Source organism: Hyla sarda, chromosome 3, assembly GCF_029499605.1.
Source record: "Hyla sarda isolate aHylSar1 chromosome 3, aHylSar1.hap1, whole genome shotgun sequence".
NCBI classification, from domain to species: Eukaryota; Metazoa; Chordata; class Amphibia; order Anura; family Hylidae; genus Hyla; species Hyla sarda.
The window spans coordinates 79,018,013-79,042,820 of NC_079191.1; the positions used below are offsets into that span (position 1 = coordinate 79,018,013).

General features: G+C 42.1%; 1 long non-coding RNA gene across 1 annotated transcript; it reads left to right on the forward strand.

Annotated features, from left to right (window-relative positions):
• Positions 1 to 10,824: 10,824 nt before the first annotated feature.
• Positions 10,825 to 24,234, forward strand: LOC130361424 (uncharacterized). Its single transcript, XR_008891003.1, has 3 exons — positions 10,825 to 10,996; positions 23,053 to 23,194; positions 23,969 to 24,234. It is a non-coding gene; the product is annotated as an uncharacterized LOC130361424 (long non-coding RNA).
• The last annotated feature ends 574 nt before the right edge of the window (positions 24,235 to 24,808 follow it).

The following is a 24,808-nucleotide window of genomic DNA, read 5'->3' on the forward strand; positions in this document are numbered from 1 at the left end:
AAAGACTCATAGAAAGACAGTATCCAATACAGTTAATAAAAGAAGGTAGAGAAAGAACTACAAAAAAGCAACGAGTTAATCTATTAAAGAATAAAAATAAGAACAAGATACACACATTGGAACAGAAACGTTTCACTTTCACCTTTCAGAATACACCTTTGAATAGAACTATAGAACAGGCAGTTAGACGGAATTGGCATATAATAGAGAGCGATGCAGAATTGAAAGAAGTCGCTAGTAAAAAACCATTGATTTCATACAGAAAAAATAAAACTATAGGTGACATTTTGAAAAAAACAAGTAAAAACTAAGAAAAATACAGAAAATACATGGCTGGAGAAATGTACCCCGAAAGGGAATTTTGCATGTAAGTCATGTAGTTTTTGTAAGTATAACGCTGAATTAAAAACTATGAGATTAGGTGCAATTACGCACACAGTGACTGATCTTATTACTTGTAGAACTAAATTTGTGGTATATGTCATCTACTGCCCCTGTGGGTTCTATTATATCGGCAAAACTATAAGACAATTATGTGTTCGTATTAGGGAACATCTATATTCGTTCCGTACCTTGAAAGGAGCACCGCGTCTTATTGCCCATATGATGGAAGCCCACAAGGGACAATTGGATCACCTAAAATTCTCCGGGATAGAAAAGGTTAAACCCAAACCAGGGATAAGTCTGGATCAATACCTATTGCAAAGAGAAACATATTGGATCATACAAACAGCAGCAGCTGATCCTCTCGGATTGAATGATAAAATTGATTATGCACCATGTTTTTAAATTTTCAGTTTTTAACATGCACTTGTCTTAGTATATGCTTTCTTATACCGATGCACTTACAAAAATGGCGATGGTTAGCCAATGGTGAGACTCTAACGAGAACTCGCCAGGTGCATCAGAAGAGGAGGGCGGTCCAGAGCATTCGCGATTGGCCGCCCACCTGTATAAGAAGCAGCACAGAAATCCAGGTAGACATGGCCGGATGAAGCTCGTATAACGAGTGAAACAGAATCTGTTGCCTACTACGTACCCCCCCTGCACGGGTCCCTCTCCCTTACTGCATTTCATGTTGTGAGTATGTATCAATAAAGAAGCCTTTTTTAAGAGAAGACCGGTGAGTGCCGATGTTATTCTATTCTCTACTGTAATGAAGATTTGAACTTTGCTGTAACGTCAGAGCACCACCATATCTCTATCGGTTTGTCCTAGTCACACGCCCGCCATATAATCCAGCCTAGCCAATAGGAGCAGTGCCGAATATCACATCTTTTCTTTGCCCTGAGATTTGTGAATTACCTCTATTTATAAAACTTAATCCTTCCAGTACTTATAAGATGCTGTATGTTCCATAGGAAGTTGTTTTCTTTTTGAATTTATTTTCTGTCTGACCACAGTGCTCTCTGCTGACACCTCTGTCCATAGTTACATAGCTACTATGGTCAAAAGAAGACATATATGTCCATCAAGTTCAACTATGGAATTGAAGGGTATGTGTATGGTGGGATGAAGGGGAAAGAATGTGATTATATTTCTGCATAAGCATTAATGTTATTTTGTTCTAGGAATGTATCTAACCCTGTTTCAAAGCTTTCAACTGTTCCTACTGTGACCAGTTCCTGAGGTAGGCTGTTCAATAAATTCACAATTCTCATGGTAAAGGAGTGTTGCCCCTTGAGACTAAACATTTTCTTCTCCAGACGGAGGGAGTGCCCCCTCGTCCTTTGAGGGGGTTTAACCTGGAACAGTTTTTCCCCATATTTTTTGTATGGGCCATTTATATATTTATATACGTTTATCATATCCCCCCTTAAACGTCTCTTCTCAAGACTAAACAAATGTAATTCTTTTAATCTTTCCTCATAGCTGAGATGTTCCATGCCCCATATTTGTTTAGTTGCGCATCTCTGCACCTTCTCCAGCTCCACAACGTCCCTTTTATGAACTGGTGACCAAAACTGAACAGCATATTCCAGGTGAGGCCGTACCAATGCTTTATAAAGGGGTAATATTATGTCCCTGTCCCTCGAGTCCATGCCTCTTTTTATACATGACAATATCCTGCTGGCCTTAGAAGCGGCTGTCTGTCACTGCATGCTATTCTGTAGTCTGTGATCTACAAGTACACCCAGATCCTTCTCTACCAGTGACTCTGCCAGTTTAACCCCCCCATTAGACATATGATGCATGCAGATTTAGTACTCAGATGCATAACTTTACATTTATCCACATTGAACCTCATTTGCCAAGTGGATGCCCAGACACTTAGTCTATCCAGGTCATCTTGTAACTTATGCACATCCTCTAAAGACTGTTCTGTTCTACAAAGCTTGGTGTCATCTGCAAAGATAGAAGCAGAGCTGTTAATTCCATCCTCTATATCATTAATAAATAAATTAAACAAGAGCAGACCCAGTAGATTAAACATTTTTTATAGAGGTAATTTAGAAATCTGTTTAACTTTTTGGCCCCAGTTGCTTTAAAAAAAAAAAATTGCTCCATCAGAGTACCACTTTAAGACTTACGATTTTGGAAGGTTGCACATCAACATTTACTGATTAAAGAAGAAAAAACAAACAGGAGTTGGTTATGATTCATTCTTTCTATCCATAGATGGGGTTTGACATATATGCACCTTTTATTCTGTTCTACAAGGTTGCGTTGTTTTTTTTTTGTTGTGTTTCAAAGGAAGACATACCTGAATTGAAAATAATTAGCTAATAGCTACTTTATGCTCATAGCAGCAGACTCCTTGTGTGATAATGGATAGAGTTATTACCAAATGAGACCTACTCCTGTGCTAGGCTCTTTACAGCAGAAATGACATTTGATAAACTATCTGGCATGTAAGATGTCACATGGCTTGGACATGGTTTTTTTAGACCACTTATACTTCGCCCTTTCCAACCTCATTATTCTTTCTGTGAAACTACAAAATACTCACGTGGAGCTGGGAAAAAAAAGAATTCCCTTAGATTACAATGGCAGGAAAGGTAGATATTAATGGATAGTTTATTACATTTCATAGTCAGATAGGAAGGAAAACCCAAAGGCTGGTCACACATAGCAAAATCACGTCATTTTTACTGGTGAAAGGTGTTTTTTGTTACATATTTTACCTATAAAGACCATATGGCCAAGCAAAACATGCACAGCTATGCTATGTGGTAATATGCCACATTACCCTGTGTGAACCCAGCCACAGTCTTGCTTTATTTTTATCTTCATTTTTTTTTTGCTTATAAAACCACATGCATTTCTGCAGATGCCAATTTTTTTCCATATTCATACATATATTTTAGACATTTCTTGTTCGCACTTAGGGGTGTACTCAGTTTTGTTGCCAATGTAGACATTAAAGGGGTTGTCCAGGAAAAACCTTTTTTTATATATCAACTGGCTCCAGAAAGTTAAACAGATTTGTAAATTACTTCTATAAAAAAATCTTTCAGTACTTATGAGCTGATGAAGTTGAGTTGTTCTTTTCTGTCTAAGTGCTCTCTGATGACACGTGTCCCAGGACCGCCCAGTTTAGAAGCAAATCCCCAGAGCAAACCTGTTCTACTCTGCGCAGTTCCCGAGACGAGCAGAGATGTCAGCAGAGAGCACTGTTGCCAGACAGAAAATAACAACTCAACTTCAGCAGCTTATAATTATTGAAAGGATTAAGATTTGTTTAATAGAAATCATTTACAAATCTGTTTAACTTTCTGGAGCCAGTTGATATATAAAAAAAAGTTTTTTCCTGGAATACCCCTTTAATGGCTGTGTGTTGAGTTATTTTGAGAGGACGCAACAATAATCACTGTTATACAGGCTGTGCACTGTTGTGCAGCTGCCAGGACCATGAGAACCAGTCTTTGGGTATGGATATTTTTACCCTTGAGAGGCATGGGTTGAAAAATCAGCTGTGTAAAATCTGCATCAAAATACCCACAAGTGAACATACTCTTAGACAGGAAGATGCAGGGAGAATTGAATTATATTGGATAGGGGACCTGAGTGAAAGGATTCATACGGTATGTTTAATAGTTCTATTAGCTTTATTTCTCTACTCATAAAATTTTACCCATGATGATGATGACAATCTCTTGTGGATGAGAAACATGTTGGTACCTTCTAAGCATTGGAAAGACAAATATATCTGCTTATTTAACATTTAAGCCTGTTTAATTTAACAATTTCTTAGATTATATCTATACCTATCAGGCTTTATGAAACTCATATAGAGAATATTCATTAAAGGGGGTTTCTGAGTTCCTAATATTGGATCAGCAGAACATTTAGCATCCCAACCGATCAGCTATTATGATGTAAATACTGACCCTGGTAAGGGCTTAGTCTAGTGTAACTGCTGACCCTGGTTAGTGCACAGTCTTATGTAAATGGTGATCCTAGTCAGTACGCAGTGTAGTGTAAATGCTGACCCTGGCCAGTGCCCATTGTAGTGTAAATGTTGACCTTGGTAAAGGCCCAGTGTAGTATAAATGCTGACCCTGGTTAGGGAATAGTGTAATGTAAATACTGACCCTGGTCAGTACACAGTGTAGTGTAAATGCTGACTCTGGTCAGGGCATAGTGCAGGGTAACTGCTGACCCAGGTTAGTGCAATGTTGACCCTGGTCAGGGAATTGTGTAGTGTAACTGTTGACCCAGTTCAGTGCACAGTCCATTGTAAATGCTGATCCTGGTCAGGGCATAGTATAGTGTTACTGCGTATTCAGGTCAGTGCACAGTGTTGTGTAAATGCTGACCCTGGTCAGAACACAATGTATTGTAAAAGCTGACCCTGGCAAGTGCACAGTGAAGTGTAATCACTACCCCTGGTCAATACATAGTCTAGTGTAAACAACTTTCCGGTTATTATTTTATGTTTCCATGTTACTGTTACTTTAGAGCTGTTTTTCTGGGGTATGAATTATTTTTGGTAAATAAGAACCCTCCTCTCCAGCCTCAGGGTATTTCCGAGACTAGAAAAGCCTTCTTTAGATTAGTACATACATTCATATTAATAAACATCATTTAAAAAAAAGGGTGACCCTCTCCCAAGTGCATAAAAAAAACTAAACACCAGAAGACAAGGGTGGTAATGCGCTGGTGCTGTCATAGCTCGGGGAAACAACATTACAGATGAGTAATTACTGGCTTTCCCCTTCGCCATGACAGCACCACCTGAGAGAATAGCAGAGATAAAATCTAGGGTGGGACAACAGATTGTAAGACTTTATGTCCAAAAACAAGAGAATAGGAGCTACCCAAATCCACCTTGCAGTGTCGGGAAAAAAAATTATGTAGTGAAGACCAGGTAGCAGCCCGACAGATCTGATCTATTGAGGCACCTCTTTTTTGTGCCCAAGAGATGCTACAGATCTAGAAGAGTGGGCCCTAAGCCCTATCGGAAGGTCTAACCCTAAAGTTATATAGACTAAGGATATTGCCTGTCTTATCCACCTTGCCAATGTGTTGCTGCTTGCTTTAACCCTTTAAGGACCCAGCCAATTTTCACTGTAGGACCCGGCCATTTTTTGAACATCTGGCCACTGTCACTTTAAACATTAATAACTCTGGAATGCTTTTAGTTATCATTCTGATTCCGAGATTGTTTTTTCATGACATATTCTACTTTAACATACTGGTAAAATTTTATGGTAACTTGCATCATTTCTTGGTGAAAAATCCCAAAATTTGATGAAAAATTTGAAAATTTAGCATTTTTCTAACTTTGAAGCTCTCTGCTTGTAAGGAAAATGGATATTCCAAATAAAAAAATTTTTTATTCACATATACAATATGTCCACTTTATGTTTGCATCATAAAATTGACAAGTTTTTACTTTTGGGAGACACCAGAGGGCTTCAAAGTTCAGCAGCAATTTTCCAATTTTTCACAAAATTTTCAAACTCACAATTTTTCAGGGACCAGTTCAGGTTTGAAGTGGATTTTAAGGGTCTTCATCTTAGAAATACCCCATAAATGACCCCATTATAAAAACTGCACCCCCCAAAGTATTAAAAATGATATTCAGTAAGTGTTTTAACCCTTTAGGTATTTCACAGGAATAGCAGCAAAGTGAAGGAGAAAATTCACAATCTTCATTTTTTACACTCGCATTTTCTTGTAGACCCAATTTTTGAATTTTTACAAGGGGTAAAAGGAGCAAATTTATACTTATGTTTGTAGCCCAATTTCTCTCGAGTAAGCACATACCTCATATGCCTATGTAAATTGTTCGGCGGGCGCAGTAGAGGGCTCAGAAGCGAAGGAGCGACAAGGGGATTTTGGAGAGTACGTTTTTCTGAAATAGTTTTTGGGGGGCATGTTGGCTTTAGGAAGCCCCTATGGTGCCAGAACAGCAAAAAAAAAAACATGCCATACCATTTTGGAAACTAGACCCCTTGAGGAACGTAACAAGGAATAAAGTGAGCCTTAATACCCCACAGGTGTTTCACGACTTTTGCATATGTAAAAAAATATATTTTTTTTTCACTAAAATTTGTGTTTGCCCCCCAAATTTCACTTTTTTGCAAGGGTTAATAGCAGAAAAGACCTCCCAAAATTTGTAACCCCATCTTTTCTGAGTATGGAGGTACCCCATAAGTTGACCTGAAGTGCACTACGGGTGAACTACAATGCTCAGAAGAGAAGGAGTCATATTTGGCTTTTTGAGAGCAAATTTTGCTCGGGGGGCATGTCACATTTAGGAAGCCCCTATGGTGCCAGAACAGCAATAAAACCCCACATGGCATACCATTTTGGAAACTAGACCCCTTGAGGAACGTAACAAGGAATAAATTGAGCCTTAATACCCCACAGGGGTTTCACGACTTTTGCATATGTAAAAAAAAAAAAAAAAAAAATGTCACTAAAATGTGCGCTTCCCCCCAAATTTCACATTTTTGCAAGGGTTAATAGCAGAAAAGGCCCCGCAAAATTTGTAACCCCATCTCTTCTAAGTATGGAAATACCCCATGTGTGGACGTCAAGTGCTCTGCTGGCGCACTACAATGCTCAGAAGAGAAGGAGCGCCATTGAGCTTTTGGGAAAAAAAATGTTTGGAATGGAAGTCAGGGGCCATGTGCGTTTACAAAGCCCCCCCGTGGTGCCAGAACAGTGGACCCCCCCCCCACATGTGACCCTATTTTGGAAACTATACCCCTCACAGAATTTAATAAGGGGTGCAGTGAGTATTTACACCCCACTGGCATTTGACAGATCTTTGGAACAGTGGGCTGTGCAAATGAAAAATTAAATTTTTCATTTTCACGGACCACTGTTCCAAAAATCTGTCAGACACCTATGGGGCGTAAATGCTCACTGTACCCCTTATTACATTCCGTGAGGGGTGTAGTTTCCAAAATGGAGTCACATGTGGGTATTTATATTTTTGCGTTTATGTCAGAACCGCTGTAAAATCATCCACCCCTGTGCAAATCACCAATTTAGGCCTCAAATGTACATAGTGCGCTCTCACTCCTGAGCCTTGTTATGCGCCCACAGAGAATTTTACGACCACATCTGGGGTATTTCTGTACTCAGGAAAAATTGCGTTACAAATTTTGGGGGTCTTTTTTTCCTTTTAACGCTTGTGAAAATAAAAAGTAAAGAGCAACACCAGCATGTTAGTGTAATTTTTTTTAATTTTTTTTACACTAACAAGCTGGTGTAGCCCCAACTTTTAATTTTCATAAGGGGTAAAAAAGACCCCCACAATTTGTAGTGCAATTTCTCCCGAGTTCGGAGATACCCCATATGTGGCCCTAAACTGTTTCCTTGAAATACGAAAGGGCTCCGAAGTGAGAGAGCGCCATGCGCATTTGAGGACTAAATTAGGGATCGCATAGGGGTGGACATAGGGGTATTCTACGCCAGTGATTCCCAAACAGGGTGCCTCCAGCTGTTGCTAAATTCCCAGCATGCCTGGACAGTCAGTGGCTGTCCGGAAATGCTGGGAGTTGTTTTGCAACAGCTGGAGGCTCCGTTTTGGAAACACTGCCATACAATACGGTTTTCATTTTTATTGGTGGGGACAGTGTAAGGGGGTGTTTATGTAGTGTTTTACTCTTTATTATGTGGTAGTGTAGTGTAGTGTTTTTAGGGTACGTTCCCACTGGCGTGTTACGGTGAGTTTCCGGCTAGGAGTTTAAGCTGCTGCGAAAAATTTGCCGCTGCCCAAACTTGAAGCAGGAAACTTACTGTAAGCCTGCCCGTGTGAATGTACCCTGTACGTTCACATGGGGGGGCAAACCTCCAGCTGTTTCAAAACTACAACTCCCAGCATGTACTGACAGACCGTGCATGCTGGGAGTTGTACTTTTGCAACAGCTGGAGGCACACTGGTTGGAAAACCTTCAGTTAGGTTCTGTTACCTAACTCAGCATTTTCTAACCAGTGTGCCTCCAGCTGTTGCAAAACTACAACTCCCAGCATGTACTGATCGCCGACGGGCATGCTGGGAGATGAAGTTATGCAATAGCTGGAGGTACGCAACTACAACTCCCAGCATGCCGAGATTTGCAGTTTTGCAACATCTGGAGGGCTACAGTTTTAGAGAACGCTGCAAAGTGATCTCCAAACTGTGGTCCTCCAGCTGTTGCAAAACTACAATTCCCAGCATGCCCTGACAGCAAACAGTTGTTTGGGAATGCTAGGAGTTGTAGTTTTGCAAGATCTGGAGGGCTACAGTTTAGGGACCACTATATAGTGGTCTCAAACTGTAGCCCTCCAGCTGTTGCAAAACTACATATTCCAGCATGCCCAAACAGCTGTCTGGGCATGCTGGGAGTTGTAGTTTTGCAACATCTGGAGGGCTACAGTTAGAGACCACTGTATAATGGTCTCAAACTGTACCCTCCAGATGTTGCTAGGCAACTCACCGGCTTCCGTCGGATCCAGCCACACGTCATCGCCGCCCGCCGATCTCCGTCGCCCGCAGCCTCCGTCGCCTGCCCGGATCGGTAAGTGGATCTTCGGCGCCGGTCCCTGTCGTTTCCCCATCCTGCCCCGCCTATTGTGGGAGGGCAGGATGGGAAAAACTAAAGTAAACCCCCCCCGCCCCCGATCTGCTATTGGTCGTCGTGTCTAGACCACCAATAGCAGGGATAGGAGGGGTGGCACCCGTGCCACCTCACTCCTATCGCTACAGGGGGATTGTGGGTGTCTTAGACACCCGTGATCCCCCTTACATTCCGGGTCACCAGGTCACTATAGACCCGTAACGACCCGGAATCGCGCAAATCCCAACTGTGAATTCACTTGCGATTTGTCGCGATCGCCGACATGGGGGGGTCTAATGACCCCCCTGGGCATTTGCACGGGATGCCTGCTGAATGATTTCAGCAGCCATCCCGCTCCGATCCCCGCCCGGCGCACGGCGGGGACCAGAACTGCCCATGACGTAACTGTACGTCATGGGTCTTAAGAGCCAGGGTGTCGGGACGTACCGTTACGTCATGGGTCCTGAACGGGTTAAAGGGGTATTCCAGGATTTTTTTTTATTTAACAATGCTACAGGGGCTGTAAAGTTAGTGTAGTTCATAATATGGTGTCTGTACCTGTGTGTGGCGGTTTTCTCACAATTCTTATGTGATTTTCACCCTGATATTTATTTTTAACACCATACAAAATTACTGTTGTCTCAGATTTTTCCCAGGTTGCAATGCGGTCGAGACCTGACTCACTAATCAGCTGATGACAGGGAGGCTGTCTTCTTCAATGGGTGGAGCGATCGCTTGGTGGGAGAGAGATCAATCTGCAACTAATGAAATTTCTCAGTCTGCTGCCGACTCGGACCAAACCGTCACTGTTGACCTGTTTTTTTTTTACAACAGAAGATGATTGGTTAAAAAGGTATCCTTTTGCTTTTTGGGGAAAACACCATTTAGAGGACTCTCCTGATTTATGGCAGTGGCCTCTGAATTTTTTATTTGCTGAAAAGGTTCTGTTGGGTCTAAAGGGAGGAGGAGTAGGGATTTTTTTCTTTCTATCACCTGCTTTCTCAAGAATCTCTGCAAGAGCAGGACCAAACAGGAGATCACCCTCACAGGGAAGGGCACATAATTTGTTTTTAGCACTGACCTCCCCCAACCAATTTTTTAACCAGAGCACTCTACACCCTAAGTTTGATAACGCAGCAGATCTGGCTGAAAGCTTAAGGGCATCTGAGGAGGCGTCTGCCAGAAAAGCAGATTTTTTTTTTTTAATAATGGCACAGAGTTTAACAATTGTTCAAGGGGGACTTCATTTTGGATGTACATGGACAACTGGTCTAACCAAAAGAGATCTAGATACTCAGGATGCTGCCACATTGGGCTTAAAGAAGGCTGTAGATGCTCTCTTTTCAGAAAAGATTCAGATTTTTTTATCCATAGGATCTTTAAGTAAACCTAAATCTTTTAGGGGGAGGGATCCTTTTCTGGATAACTTAGAAATAAATGCATCCATTTTTGGGACTTTCTCCCAGGAAGCTAAATTGGTGTCATCAAAAGGACATTTCTTTTTAAATTGTTTAGGCAAAAATATTTCTTATCTGGATTATCACATTCCTTCTTAATTAGTGACGCTATACACCTGTGGACTGGGAAAGTTCTCTTTTTTCTAGGTTCCAGGCCCTCAAACATTAAATCCTGAACTGACTTAGTTTGTTTGGGGTCTTCAATATCCATGGTATGTCTTATACTTTTAATTAGGCTGTCTGTATCTTCAGCTGAAAAGAAAGGCCTCCGAGAGGTAAAGTCTTCTGTAGAGGAAGAATCTTCATCTGACTCAGCAGAACCCAAAATAATTCCCTATTCCTCTAATTCCTCCACAGGAGATGGGTTTTCCACTGGATCTTCAGGAGCGGAGACAGTAGAGACAGAGAATTGTACTGCTTTTAAAGAATTTTGTATTTCTAACCTTATCATCTCCTGCATTGAAGATAACGGAGAAGGCACTTCTGCTGACAAAACCTTAACTACACAGGATGCACAAGTTTGCTTATCATCTCTTTGAGGTAGTTTAGATTTCCATGTATTACACTCTAAATGCTTAGTCTTTTTAGAAGATTTCCTGGGAACATCTCCCTAAAAGAGAAAAACAAACCAAACTAGGTATAAGAAACATCCCCATAATATGGAAAAGGTACACTCACTCAGGTGGTATAGGTGGTACCGAGGACGGGGTTCTGCTTGCAACCTCAGCTGACTCCTGATGGGGATCCTCTTTGGAAGAACTCATTATGGCTCTGGTTCACTGCCGTCAAGAAAAGCTGGCTGTGCTACCACTTGGAGACCACTCCCAGGTATCAGGCCACCTCCATACCGCTTCCCAGCATCTGATGTCACTTACAGGGATTCCGGTCACATGACCGCCCCGACGTCACTTCCACCTAGCAGCGCGTGGCTCTGCAATACCTCTGGCCACACTGGAAAGCATGCTGAGGTATGCCTGCACAGAGGATCCATGCTGCCGGAGTCATCTGCACCTTGCTCCTGTGCTTATGTGCGACATGCCGGCATCAGTGTTCCCTACCTTTAGATACACTCGATTAAGTTAGTGGAGCCAGACTTCCAACTCCCAAACTAGAGAGGAATTTAGGGACTGTGGGATACCCAAAACTATGGGGATTTGCATCACCGTCCTTAGCCTCTTCATCCACCTGAGACCGGACTCCTGCTCAGTCAGGCTCCCATTAGGATAGGAAACACACTGAGGCTGGAGAGGAGGGATCTTCTTTTTATCTTAAGGTTTACTGTCCTTATGGGCGGAGTCCCTCTCTCAGGTGGTGCTATCATGGCGAGGGGAAATAAAGGGAACACTTAGATAACACATCCTAGATCTTAATGAATGAACTAATCGTTTGAAATACTTTCATCTTTCCATAGTTGAATGTGCTGACAACAAAATCACCCAAAAATTATCAATGGAAATCAAATTTATCAACCCATGAAGGTCTGCATATGGAGTCACACTCAAAATCAAAGTGGAAAACCACACTAAAGGCTGATCCAACTTTGATATAATGTCCTTAAAACAAGTCAAAATGAGGCTCAGTAGTGTGTGTGAGCTCCATGTGTCCGTATGACCTCCCTACAACGCCTGGGCATGCTCCTGATGAGGTGGTGGATGGTCTATTGAGGGATGTCCTCCCAGACCAGGACTAATGCATCTGCCAACTCCTGGAAAGTCAGTTGTGCATTGGTGGATGGAGCGAGACATGATGTCCCAGATATGCTCAATCGGGTTTAGGTCTGGGGAATGGGCAGGCCAGTCCATAGCATCAATGCCTTCCTCTTGCAGGAACTGCTGACACTCCAGCCACATGAGGTCTAGCATTGTCTTGCATTAGGAGGAACCCAGAACCAGCATGTGATCTCACAAGGGGTCTGAGGATCTCATCTCGATACCTAACGGCAGTCAGGCTACCTCTCGCAAGCACATGGAGGGCTGTGCGGCCCCCCCAAAGAAATGCCACCCCACACCATTACTGACCAACCGCCATACCGGTCATGCTGGAGGATGTCGTAGGCAGCAGAACATTCTCCACAGCGTATCTATACTCTCTCACGTCTGTCACATGTGCTTTCATCTGTGAAGAGCAAAGGGTGCCAGTGGCGAATTTGCCAATCTTGGTGTTCTCTGGCAAATGCCAAACGTCCTGCACGGTGTTGGGCTGTAAGCACAACCCCACCTGTGGACGTCGGGCCCTCATACCACCCTCATGGACTCTGTTTCTGACTGTTTGAGCGGACACATGCACATTTGTGGCCTGCTGGCAGTCATTTTGCAGGGCTTTGGCATTGCAACTCCTTGCACAAAGGCGGAGGTAGCAGTCCTGCTGCTGGGTTGTCGCCCTTCAGTGGCCTCCTCCAAGTCTTCTGATGTACTCGCCTGTCTCCTGGTAGTGTCTCTATGCTGTGGACACTACGCTGACAGATACAGCAAACCTCCTTGCCACAGCTCATATTGATGTGCCCTCCTGGATGAGCTGCACTACCTGAGACACTTGTGTGGGTTGTAGACTCCGTCTCATGCTACCACTAGAGGGAAAGCACCTCCAGCATTCAAAAGTGACCAAAACATCAGCCAGGAAGCATAGGAACTAAGAAGTGGTCTGTGGTCACCACCTGCAGAACCACTCCTTTATTGGGGGTGTCTTGCTAATTGCCTATGATTTCCACCTGTTGTCTGTTCCTTTTGCACAACAGCATGTGAAATTGATTGTTAATCAGTGTGGCTTCCTGAGTGAACAGTATGATTTCACAGAAGTGTCACTGACTTGGAGTTACATTGTGTTGTTTAAGTGTTCCTTTTAATTTTTTTGAGCATTGCATTAGGCTATCACATGGGGAGATAAATGGGACAATCCTTTCAATCTCTTTAATTCTCAATCATCTCCTACTGGATTGATGTACCTCTTTAGAGTGCATTGCCACAGGTTTTCCTCTCATACCTAGAGCGAAGTTCTTGATATCCCTGATGTGTTCCATCACACACACTTTAAAGGGGTACTCACCTGAAAAACAAAGTTATTTTCTTTTTGAATTTCCCTTCAGTCTAACCATAGTACTCTCTGCTGACACCTCTGTCCATTTTATGAACTGTCCGGAGCAGGATAGGTTTGCTATGGGGATTAGCTCCTACTCTGGACAGTTCCTAAAATGGACAGAGGTATCAGCATAGAGCACTGTAGTCAGACAGAAAGGAAATTCAATAAGAAAAGAACTTTCTCTGGAACATACAGCAGCTGATAAGTACTGGAAGGGTTAACATTTTTAAATAGAAGTCATATACAAATCTGTTTAATTTTCTGGCACCAGTTGATTGATAAAAAAAATATATAAAAAAAACTCATGTGGGGTACCCCTTTAAGCTCCTTCGCTGTTATCCTAATATACATTTTACCACAGGGCAATGTGCATGATAGACCACACCCAAGGTAATTGAATGAGCAATCCTAAAATTGTGTGTCCCATCCTGGTTCTCAAATACTTCTCTATAACAATGCATGTTCCACATTTCCCACATGGGAAACTTCCCCACAGGTGTAATTTAGAACCAGACAGGTATTGTCTGGGGGCTGCAAGTACATAATGGCTCTTCATCAAAATATCCCTGAGGTTGGGTGTCAAAATCTGTCAGTGTCGGGATATGATCTTACATATTCCCAACCACTGTTTGTTATAACCAGAGATAAATCCAGTTGATATCCACTGACACCCACCCATCCTTGTAAATCATAATTTTAAGGTCCAAAAAATGAATTTCACTACGACTACACTTGCTGGTCAATTTCACATTCATAGTGTTGTTCTGTAAGTACTGTAAAAAATACCTCAAGTCCATTGGTCGATCCTTGCCATTCTAATAAAAAGGCATTGTTTATTGCTGGAACCCCTTTAGTAATTCTAACAGATGAACTATACATGCCATAATTCAGTTGTTGCTAAATCACATAGGGCCATAAAATAAAAGCAGAAAATACGTAAAATAATAAACATAATATAACAACAAATTTCGGCAGCTACAGATGTGAAAAAATTGAATGTAGTTCTCTGTTTCTACAGCTCGGTCCAGCAGTAGGGAAAATGTATGTGTTACTGCCATACCGGCTGCACTCAGACTTTTCTTTTTGATTTCCCATGTGTCCTTCTGCCTTTATTTTCTCATTTATATCATATAAACATTCATACTACGCTGCTCAGCTATTCTATTACTCTACATGACCTCTAGAATTCCTCCTATTAATCTGTATAAACTTTCCTTGTAAGTTCCCTTGTATTGCTTCCTCTTCTACATTATTTTCTTCGATGAGTGTGCATAAAACTTGGAAGAGACAGATTATAGAGATAACATTTACTATGAAACACCTGTTCTGCATGAAATGGTATCCATCTCTCCTGCTTAACTCAGAACTGTTAGACAAAGCCAAATTATTAGACAGTAGATATTATTATTATTGGTTGTAGTAGTGGTATTCTTACTATTGTAAACAAGGATGTATTGTTAATTATTACTACCAGTATTATAATTATCGCATTAGTATTTTTTTTTTTTTTGCTTGCACAATTTGTCTCCAGCACAAGCTTTATAACCCATAGGTATAATTAACCCTATTAATCTGGACCACTGGAGACCACAACATGTTGTATGGCTCCACTCATGAACTATTTTAGCCTTTCAGTACCAAGCCAACATAGAAGTAGGGTAGACGCAAATTTTAGATATTTAGGGTCACGTCAGCTCCGTGTCCGCACTCGTAGTGACAGATTTTCCGCCGTGCATCTGCTACGAGCAGGCACTGTGTCTACAACGGGAATCCGGCACACAAAACTGCACAGCTGCATCAGAGAGGTCGCTCTTGTAACTGCTGTCAGCGCATCCGCAGAGTATTTCAAGCTCTATGTGACCCTACCCTTAAATGGGTATTCTGGCTTTATGCATCTTATCCCCCTATCCTTTGGAAAGATATAATTTGGTAAGATATATGATTGCAAGAGTCCCGCCGCTGGGGACTCTTGCAATCACGCTGCCTCCAAGATGGGTATGTGATGTCATGACATTGGCCCTGAGTGACGTTTGCCCAAACACCCTCTATTCATGTCCATGGGAGAGGTTGTGACGGCAATCATGATCCCTCCCATAAACATGAATGGAGGGGGTGGTGTGACGTCACTAGGGGGAATGGCCGGGATGACACGTCCCCATCTCGGAGGCAACACCCAGCAAAGATTGCTAGGGGCTGCACCGAGATTGCGGGGATCCCTAGCGGCAGGACCCCTGTGATCATTCATCTTATCCCCTATCCTTTGGATAGGGGAAAGGGCGGACTAACTGGCCGGTCCGATCGGACGTCGTCCGAGGGCCCTGCCAGGTTAAGGGCCCACCGCCGCCGCTACTGAGGATCCGGGACACTTGTCCCAGATCCCCAGCAGACAGCACTGCCTTCTCTGGTATGTGAGATACATGCACATACAGGAGAAGGCGTCCCCTCCGTGTGAGTCACAACTGCAGCTTACACAGAGGAGACGTGACCTCCACCCCCATGCAGAATGCAGCACGCAGAACAGGCACCAATGATGTCACTCATCGGCGCCTGTACTGTGGAGGGGAGAAGACACGGGCCCTGCTGCTGAGGAGATCGCTGCGTGGAACATCAGGTGAGCATAATTTTTTTAACTCTGCCTATACATATGGGGAAGGGGGGGGGTAACTCTGCCTATACTTATGGGGGGAGGGGGAGTAACTCTGCCTATACTTATGGGGGAGGGGGGTGTAACTCTGCCTATACCTATGGGGGAGGGGGTGTAACTCTGCCTATACCTATGGGGAAGAGGGGGTGGGTAACTCTGCCTATACCTATGGGGAAGAGGGGGGGGGGGGTAACTCTTCCTATATTTATGGGGGAAAAAGAAGGGGGAGAAGGAATTGTGCCCCTAGTGAAGTACGTTCATGAAGAGGTATAGGTGATGGTCAAGAGCATTACTCAGCAAGTGAGGTTGTGCTAAGAGCACAACACCTCCACTTGCTTTGTGCAATATCCAGGCCTGCAGCCACGGTCCTCTGGGATCAACTCATTCTCCCAGTGTAGATAGGTAGAAGGAAGTAAAAAATGACCGTCTTTGGCGATGGTCTGCTACAGTGGTTAGGACTCAGACATCTGATATGGTGGTATAAAAGTGTTTTATTGTATAAAACACATGCAACCCGTTTCTGTCCCGAAATGGACCTAAGGAGAAAGGGAGGTTAACTCTGTTCTTAAACCTATTGGGAAGGGGGGGGGGGTAACTCTGCTATCTATACCTATGGGGAAGGGGGGTTAAGTCTGATGCCTGTACCATGGGGAAGGGTGGGGGGCTAAGTCTGCTGCCTATACCTTTGGGGAAGGGGGGTTAACTCTGCTGCCTTTACCTAAAGGGAAGGGGAAGGGTTAACTCTCCTGTCTATACCTACAGGGAAGGGGGGTTAACTCTGCTGCCTATACCTACGGGGAAGGGGGAGCTACCTAACTTTATAGCTAGATGTCTAACTACTTACCTACATACAAGGTTATCTAACTACCTACATACCCTGCCTTCTTACATGGCTGCCTAACTACCTAGCTAGCCCCCTACCTATCTGGCTTTTCACCTACCTATATATCTGGCTTCCTGATCTACCTACCTAGTTACCTGCTACCTATCTACCTGCTCTTTTACTATGCAGGACACCAAGAAGAGCATTATTACAGTTTGTGGGCCTATAGATGGAAAGATTGTGTAGAGGAGAGGAGGGCACTGGAAAAATGCAGAGTCTTACATGTTTGTCCTGCAGATGTTAAGAGATCTACATGGCGGTCTTATCCGGATGGAGAAGAAAAGGAAAGAGGACGACGCTGATCAGAAAATACGTAATTGTGAGTCCCAAAATGTAACTGTAATCACTTATATGGTATACACATCCTGTGTACAGTTGATCTCTACCGCCATATGGTCCTGAATATAATCACTTATATTGTATACAGATCTCTGTACAGCTGATATCTACAGCCATATGGTCCTGTATATAATCACTTATACAGATCCTGTATAGTATACTGGTCTGTGTATAGTGGTTTTATTCAGTAAAGTATGGCGGTATTAGCCAGTTATTGTGTGGTGGTATATATTTACTCCTTGTATACCAGTATTATTGGTCATGGAAATTTTCCTACGTTTAAGTGTTTCTTAAATATATAAATTTTAGTTTATTGTGTGTGGGATTTGGGTGGAATAGGGGCATGGCAGAAGATTGACGAGCGGCAGAGCCTAGCAGGGGCCCTTGCCTTTTTTTGTTCCGGGGGCCCCGAGTGTTGTCAGTCCACCCCTGATAGGGGATAAGATGTATAAAGCCGGAATACCCCTTTAAAAGGTGATCAGTGCCAAAAACCTATTTGCAGGAAATGCTTTTAGTATAGAGATACAAATGTAACTAATAGGAGAGACATAGTCTTGTATTAGCAAATATACAAAAGGGTTATCAAGATTACAATATGCAATATGAGATAAGATTATACGACTCAATTAAAAAATTCCCTATTAAGATGCTTTATCAGCCACATAGTACACATAGTAGACATTCTTATTACTGAGGAGTAGATGTGTAGATTGCTTTCCCAGTGATATCAGTCTGTTTCATCTTTTCAAGATCACAAGCTATTTAGTAGTAGACTGGAGACTTGACATTATGTGTCATTGGAGCACTGTCACTGTTATGGAGTATCTTTCTTGTGAGGGTGTAGTATGCTAGATTAGAAAGCCCAGGAATAATGCCAATTTGTGGTGAAGGGTACCTGCAGACAGACTGGGGGATTTTTGCATTTTTTTTTTTCTATTTCTATACAGCTGTAGTGGGTCAGTTAAAGAGTAGAAGATAATGTAGAAGGTGCTGGAATAATAATAGTCACAAGACCCAAAATAATCAGAAAAGGCAGTCTCTACTTTTTTTATTTTTCTGAAATGAAGGCAACAGGTGATTGCAAGGTGGGATGAAGGTTGTCCTAAAGATGGGGAGGGATGCAAACTCCTAAGGAGTCAGGATTTTGCATTGTGGCAGGGGGATCCTTGAAGTTGGTGTAAACAAACAGTGTGGAAAACATGAAGGGAGGGAACCAACTCAGTTCTGGACTCATTTTGGAGGTTAGATCTTGGTGGATGGCGGTTCCAGTGAAGAAAGTGAGAGATGGAAGGTTTAAGCCTCTGGGGGGTCCCCATGGGTGAGTAGTGTCCTACCTTTGAGCCAGTGGGATGGGCTGGAGGCAAAATGAGCCTGTGTAGGTTGTAAGTGGGGGGACCGCCAAGGGGTTTTGGGCTTCAAGGACCACCTTGGTATTGAGTGGGTTTTGTATTATTACATGTTAATGTTACACATGACTGTTTATAATAAAACGGCTGCTGTGGCCAATTCATTCCATTCCTGGTCTATGTCCTTATTTGAGGGGAGGGGTTGAGAGTATGGACTTGGCAATACCTCTGTCATGAATATAGGCTTAAGATTAAAATTATTGGGGAAATATGTTTTAGAGACAGGGAAATCTCTCTTACTTCTTTAAATAACCCTTTCATGTGTGTATTCTTCATTCAGATGCCACCTCCATATCTGTTGTCACTCTCCTGTTAATTTCTTGTGTATTTTCTTTATCATGTTTACATATCCCTTAGCACCTAGCTGTGAGGTGCCTCAGGACAGCTAGTGTACTGATTGGGTTAATTGTGCATATCTTGCCAGTTTGGTACTAACGTGAACAAAAGGATTACATTTTCTTAATAGTATAATGTGTTTCATTGGTAGAACTATGTTTTCCAAGGCTCCCCTTAGGAGCCATAGTTAGATATCACCAAAACCATGATCCCCAAATATTAGGCTGTCTGTAGAACTTAAACATTACCCCGTTGTACCCATATATTAAGCTGTATGTACCCCTGCCTTTGTGTTTATCATAACCCCTTCATGTTCCTGTCAGAATGTGCATCATGATGTCACCATATCAATGATTGTACTCCCATCTGTGCAATATCCTTTGTGAATGTTGTGAGTTATGATTTATGGACTATTGTCATCTGTGATTAAAAGGAGGTTGGGACATGTAGGAGGAGGAATGATGTACCCTCCCTTTGGGCTGATCTAAGAAGGAGGTGGAGACCAATCCTAACCCAACCCTGCTGGACCCATAAAAGTATTGGTCGACACCACTCTAGTTTTTACAAGTTTTGGGGCCATTCTGAACTTGTGCCATATTTTCTTTCTTGACCCCAGGACGAATTAGAACTTTACTCAACAATGTTAAGTCTGGAACTCTTCACATTTTTTATTCCTTTTTATTTTTCATAACTGTTTTTACATATTTTGTATGTCTGTTTGTATAATTACTTTTTGTAACTAAGTACTGTACCCTATATGTACATTAAAGCCATAACTTTAATGTATAGCCTTGTTTGCTCTATGAACTTATAGTCCTATAACCTTTAAAAAGTTGTATAATTGTTTGTGTGTGGCTCATGCTGTTACCATAGTTTTAGTTTCATAAAACTCAGAATGTAAGAATCTGTGAATGAACGGAGGCATCCTATTGGCCAACCGATAGATGGTGGTAGCATTTTATGTATGGGCGTGTGGACTGGTTTTGGGTGTGTGTAGCTAATTTTTAGAGCCTGTTGTGATAGGTGAGTGTAAAAGTGAGCGTGGAAGCAGAGTACCCCTCTACCGTCACAACCAAGGTCACGTGTGTAGGGAAGACACAGGCACCTAAAAACAGTGACGGTTTGAGTTTTGTCACTGAGTACTCCAGGGAGCCGAGAGTGAACATGCCAAGGTGGCAGTGTAGTGTTAGACTATTAGAGAAAATATTCGGTTTACATTCGTTTTTGACGTCGCATACTCTTTGCCAAGAGGCGTGGACGTGACAGTGTTTGAGAAATATCGGTTTGTGTTGTACTTGTAGTCAGCGCACTATTTGCCAATTGGCATTGGACATGACAACTTGTGGCAGCACTGGGATATATTTAGAGATTTTTATTGACTTGCTGGGACTAGTAGTGGGCACCCAGAGGTCTGGTGGCCTTAACCCTAGCACAATCACACTCTCCTTAGCATCTTAGCTGGACAGATGGGGCGTGATTGTGACAATCACACATCAGAAGTTCTAACTGACTATGTTGTCATTATTGTCCATAATGACAACATAGTCATCAAACCCGCCAATAAAGTCGGGGTGATTGTTATTATGGACAAATCGGAGTACAGGAAGGAGGTATTCCGACAAATACAGGATCCAGATGTGAACAGATGTGTGGGTTAGGACCCAGGATTTATGATCGAACGTAGGTTGAAAACTCTAGTTGACCACACCTTGGCCATTGATGTGATGAGGATTTACACACTTTCCTGTTGCCCAAACATCCTAGGACCCCAATGATATACATGTTGCTCAAGATCCACAAGAACCCGAATAAGCATCCGGGGCGACCTATAGTGTCGGGCCGTGGCTCAATACTAAGCCCTTCAGCGATTTATGTGGATAAGGTCCCACGTGGATTGTGTCCGCTGGCCAGTAGCCTATTAGGCTTTATTATTAATGGCTACTCCTTTTGTGGAGTGGGGTGTCCAGTTTGTTTGTTCTGTGTCCCAGTGTGAACAGTTTCCTATTTTTTCCTTATCAGTTTGCCTGTTTTTTTTTCTGCCCTGTCAGTATTTGTATCCAGTTTGATATATCTGGTTGTCTAGGTAGCTTTCTGTTCTGACCTGTGACCGACTATGTATATTATTGTTTTTACGCCACTGCACTTTAGCGCAGGAAGGGACTGGTGCCCAGTTGTCGATCCATCATTTAGGATGGATGGGCAAGTAGGCAGGGAGAGATGTTTTAGGGTCAGTTTAGGGTTCACTATCCCTGTCCCCCAGTCTGTCATGACAGAATAACTAGCCAACCCACTTGCTCTGTTGCCACTTTCAATGTTCTTGATTCAGTTTTCAAGTGGGCCAGATGCAAGGACCTCTTCGGCCTGTTTGCTGCAGTATGGCGTTTCTCTGTTCCTAAGCCAAGCATCTGCATCCAGGTGGCAATCAGGTATTTTTTGTAAAAAACAAACAAAAAAAAACATTCTGGTATGTTTTTATGCTTGTTTTGTATTTTTTAGAGGGTCCAGTGGCCCCTCTTTAAAGGGGGGGGGGGGGTACTGTAATTTTCATTTATTTGTTTGTGTATTTTTCTGTTTAGGTGTGTATTCACACACTAGTTTGTTCAGAGCAGTTTGCTATTCTACCTGGATAGGGAATAGTTAATGCTCTGAACGAATGACAACTCGGGTGGAGTTATTTAACCAGAGTTCTCCTGCATTCTGGTGCTGGTTATTATGCAATACACTTTCAAGACTGTTTGAGTATTTACCTTGTATTTATCTGAGTTTTAGCCATGGTTAAATAGTCTTGTTCTTTGTAGATTTTATTCTGTGTAATATTTGTCGGTTTAAGGATTTGTTTATCCTTTCTGTTATGTATCTGTTCACACTATGTTTGAGTCTTGATTGTTACCTGTACCCTGTATGTTATAATTCCTGTTTGGTATCCTGGAGTCTATTCAGACTCATCCAGTTCTAGTCTAGTGTTTCATGTATTACGTTTCTGTTTCCTACTGGGTCAGCATCTTGTCCACACGATGGAGTGTGTCCGCTGGCCAGTAGCCAATTTGGCTTTATTATTAATGGTTACTCCTTTTGTGGAGTGGGGTGTCCAGTTTGTTTGTTCTGTGTAACAGTGCGAACAGCTTCCTATTTTTCCTTATCAGTTTGCCTGTTTTTATTCTGCCCTTTTAGCATTTGTATCCTGTTTGGTATATCTGGTTGTCTATGCAGTTTTCTGTTCTGGCCTGTGACCATGTATATTATTGTTTTTATGCCACTGCACTTTAGCGCAGGAAGGGACCAGCGTCCAGTTGTCGATCCATCATTTCGGATGGATGGGCAAGTAGGCAGGGAGTGATGTTTTAGGGTCAGTTTAGGGCTCACTCTCCCTGTCCCCCAGTCTGTCATGACAGGTGCAACATTGTATATTCGGGACACCTCTGATTTTTTACTAAAACTAAAAAAAGGTTACACTCCCTGATGATTGTATTTTGGTCTCATTCGCTGTAGTGAGCCTATATACCTCTATAAACCATGATAGAGGTGTCCAGAATATCACTAAGGTGATAAACAGTTCATACTCTGCAGATTGTAAGGAATTATTATTAGGCCTAGTTGAGATCATCCTGACATGCAATTATTTCATGTGTGAAGACAAGTACTATATACAATTAAGGGGTACAGCAATGGGGTCTAATATGGCCCCAACTTATGCCAACATTGTCTGACATGGAAGCGTTGTCAGTACTATAGTGATGGTGTTATATAGACAACGTCTTTGTGATATGGAAAGGTACAAATATTGAATTATAATGGTGGTATCCAGGATAAGAATTCAATTCCTGGACACTTGGGTGTACATAGAGAATGGCAGACTTGTGACAGACTTGTTTGTAAAACCAACAGACGGAAACAATATTTTATATTTTGACAGTGCACCCCCCAGGGGTATGGTGAAGTCACTACCATACAGTCAGTTCCTGAGAGTAAAGAGGATTGTTGAGGACCCCAGTATACTGTAGGAGAGACTGAGAGATGTGCGGCAGAAGTTGACTCAGAGAGCTTACTCCAAGCAGGTAGTGCACTTACATAAACATAAGGGTCATTCTATCAAGAAGGAGGACATTCTCCATTCAAACATCTCTAACAGAAATGACATGAGACATATCCCTTTTGTGTCTACGTTTACTCCCCTGAGTGAGAAGATTGGTCAGAGTTTACATAGACACTGGAACATTCATGCGCATTCCTTTGATAATATCCCTGAATTAAAAATTCCACATATATTAGCATACGGAAGAGCACCTAACTTAAGGGATAAAGTATTCTTTACTGATTTGTATACTGACAAAAAGAACATGGCCAAAAATATGGAATAAAAAATATGCCATCATGTGACTTGTAAATCTGACCATGTTATTTACATTTTGGTTTGCCCATGCCCCAGGATTTATGTGGGTAAAACAAATACTGAATGCAGGACCCAACTCAATAATCATAAATCCTCAATACGTACAGGTAAAAATTAACTCCCAGTCCCCAGACATTTTGCCAAACATAGACATACAATTGATCAAATTAGGTTTATGATTACTGACCATATACCTCAGCTCAGGAGGGGCAGAGACAGAGAGAGGGAATCTTGAGGAGATGTGAACTTGTCTAGATAGACAAGCTATGTACCCTTCAACCAGAAGGGTTGAACATTGATTTCTCAATGAAACCGTTTACATGAGTAATTAGTATGAGTGTCATGCCCAGTGACGTGATCCTGTCAGATCAAGATGTATATTTTTTGATCTGTATATAGTATGTACATGTTTTTTCTCTTTTTTTCCCTTTTTTCACAGTGTATTTGGGACACATATGGAATGGATACTTACCTGGAACCCCAAGGGAATCTCTACAACACGACTAAATAATCCGTTGAAAGTTCACTGACATTGTATCTGAATACTATGTGATGTTTTTCTTGGAATGCTGAGGACCAGTCTGTCGCACTTGAGCTTTACATAGCCTGTTTATAGACCTTATGTTTAAGAAACTATGAGATTCAACATGGAATTTTGCATGTTTTGTAACCATATGGTTGAAAAACGAACATTGCGGACTAACACATTCCTCTAGGTGTAACTTATGATTGTTATTTTTATATATTTATTGTAGAGTCCCTCACTAACATGGGTGTATCTTCTTAATACCATGGGCTATACAATGTTATACACACTGCATGGACGTGCCAGATATGAATAGCTATTGGTATTGAACAAGTAGATGTGATGGAGTGAGGATGGTGCAAATTGTATGTGCTGACAGCACTCTATCCATTGTTGTAGTATATACGATATTTGCATTTCTGGGTGGCATGGACCGCGGAGTGTTGTTTACACCCCTCTGACATCCACTTGATTGCTTGTCATGGGCTGTGACACATTAAAGATGTTTCACTGACATGATTTGATTTGAGTGGTGATTAGGTTACAGAGGGATTCATTTATTTTTCATATTTTATACAATCTAGTTCTATTATTATATGTGTAGGATGAGAGATGTTTGTGTTGTACTTTGATGATCATGAGATCACCATATGGTATACAGTAGATTGGCTTAATGAGATACCTTAAAGGGGTACCTGGGTGGAAAACTTATTTTTTTTTAATCAACTGGTGCCAGAAAGTTAACTCCTTAAG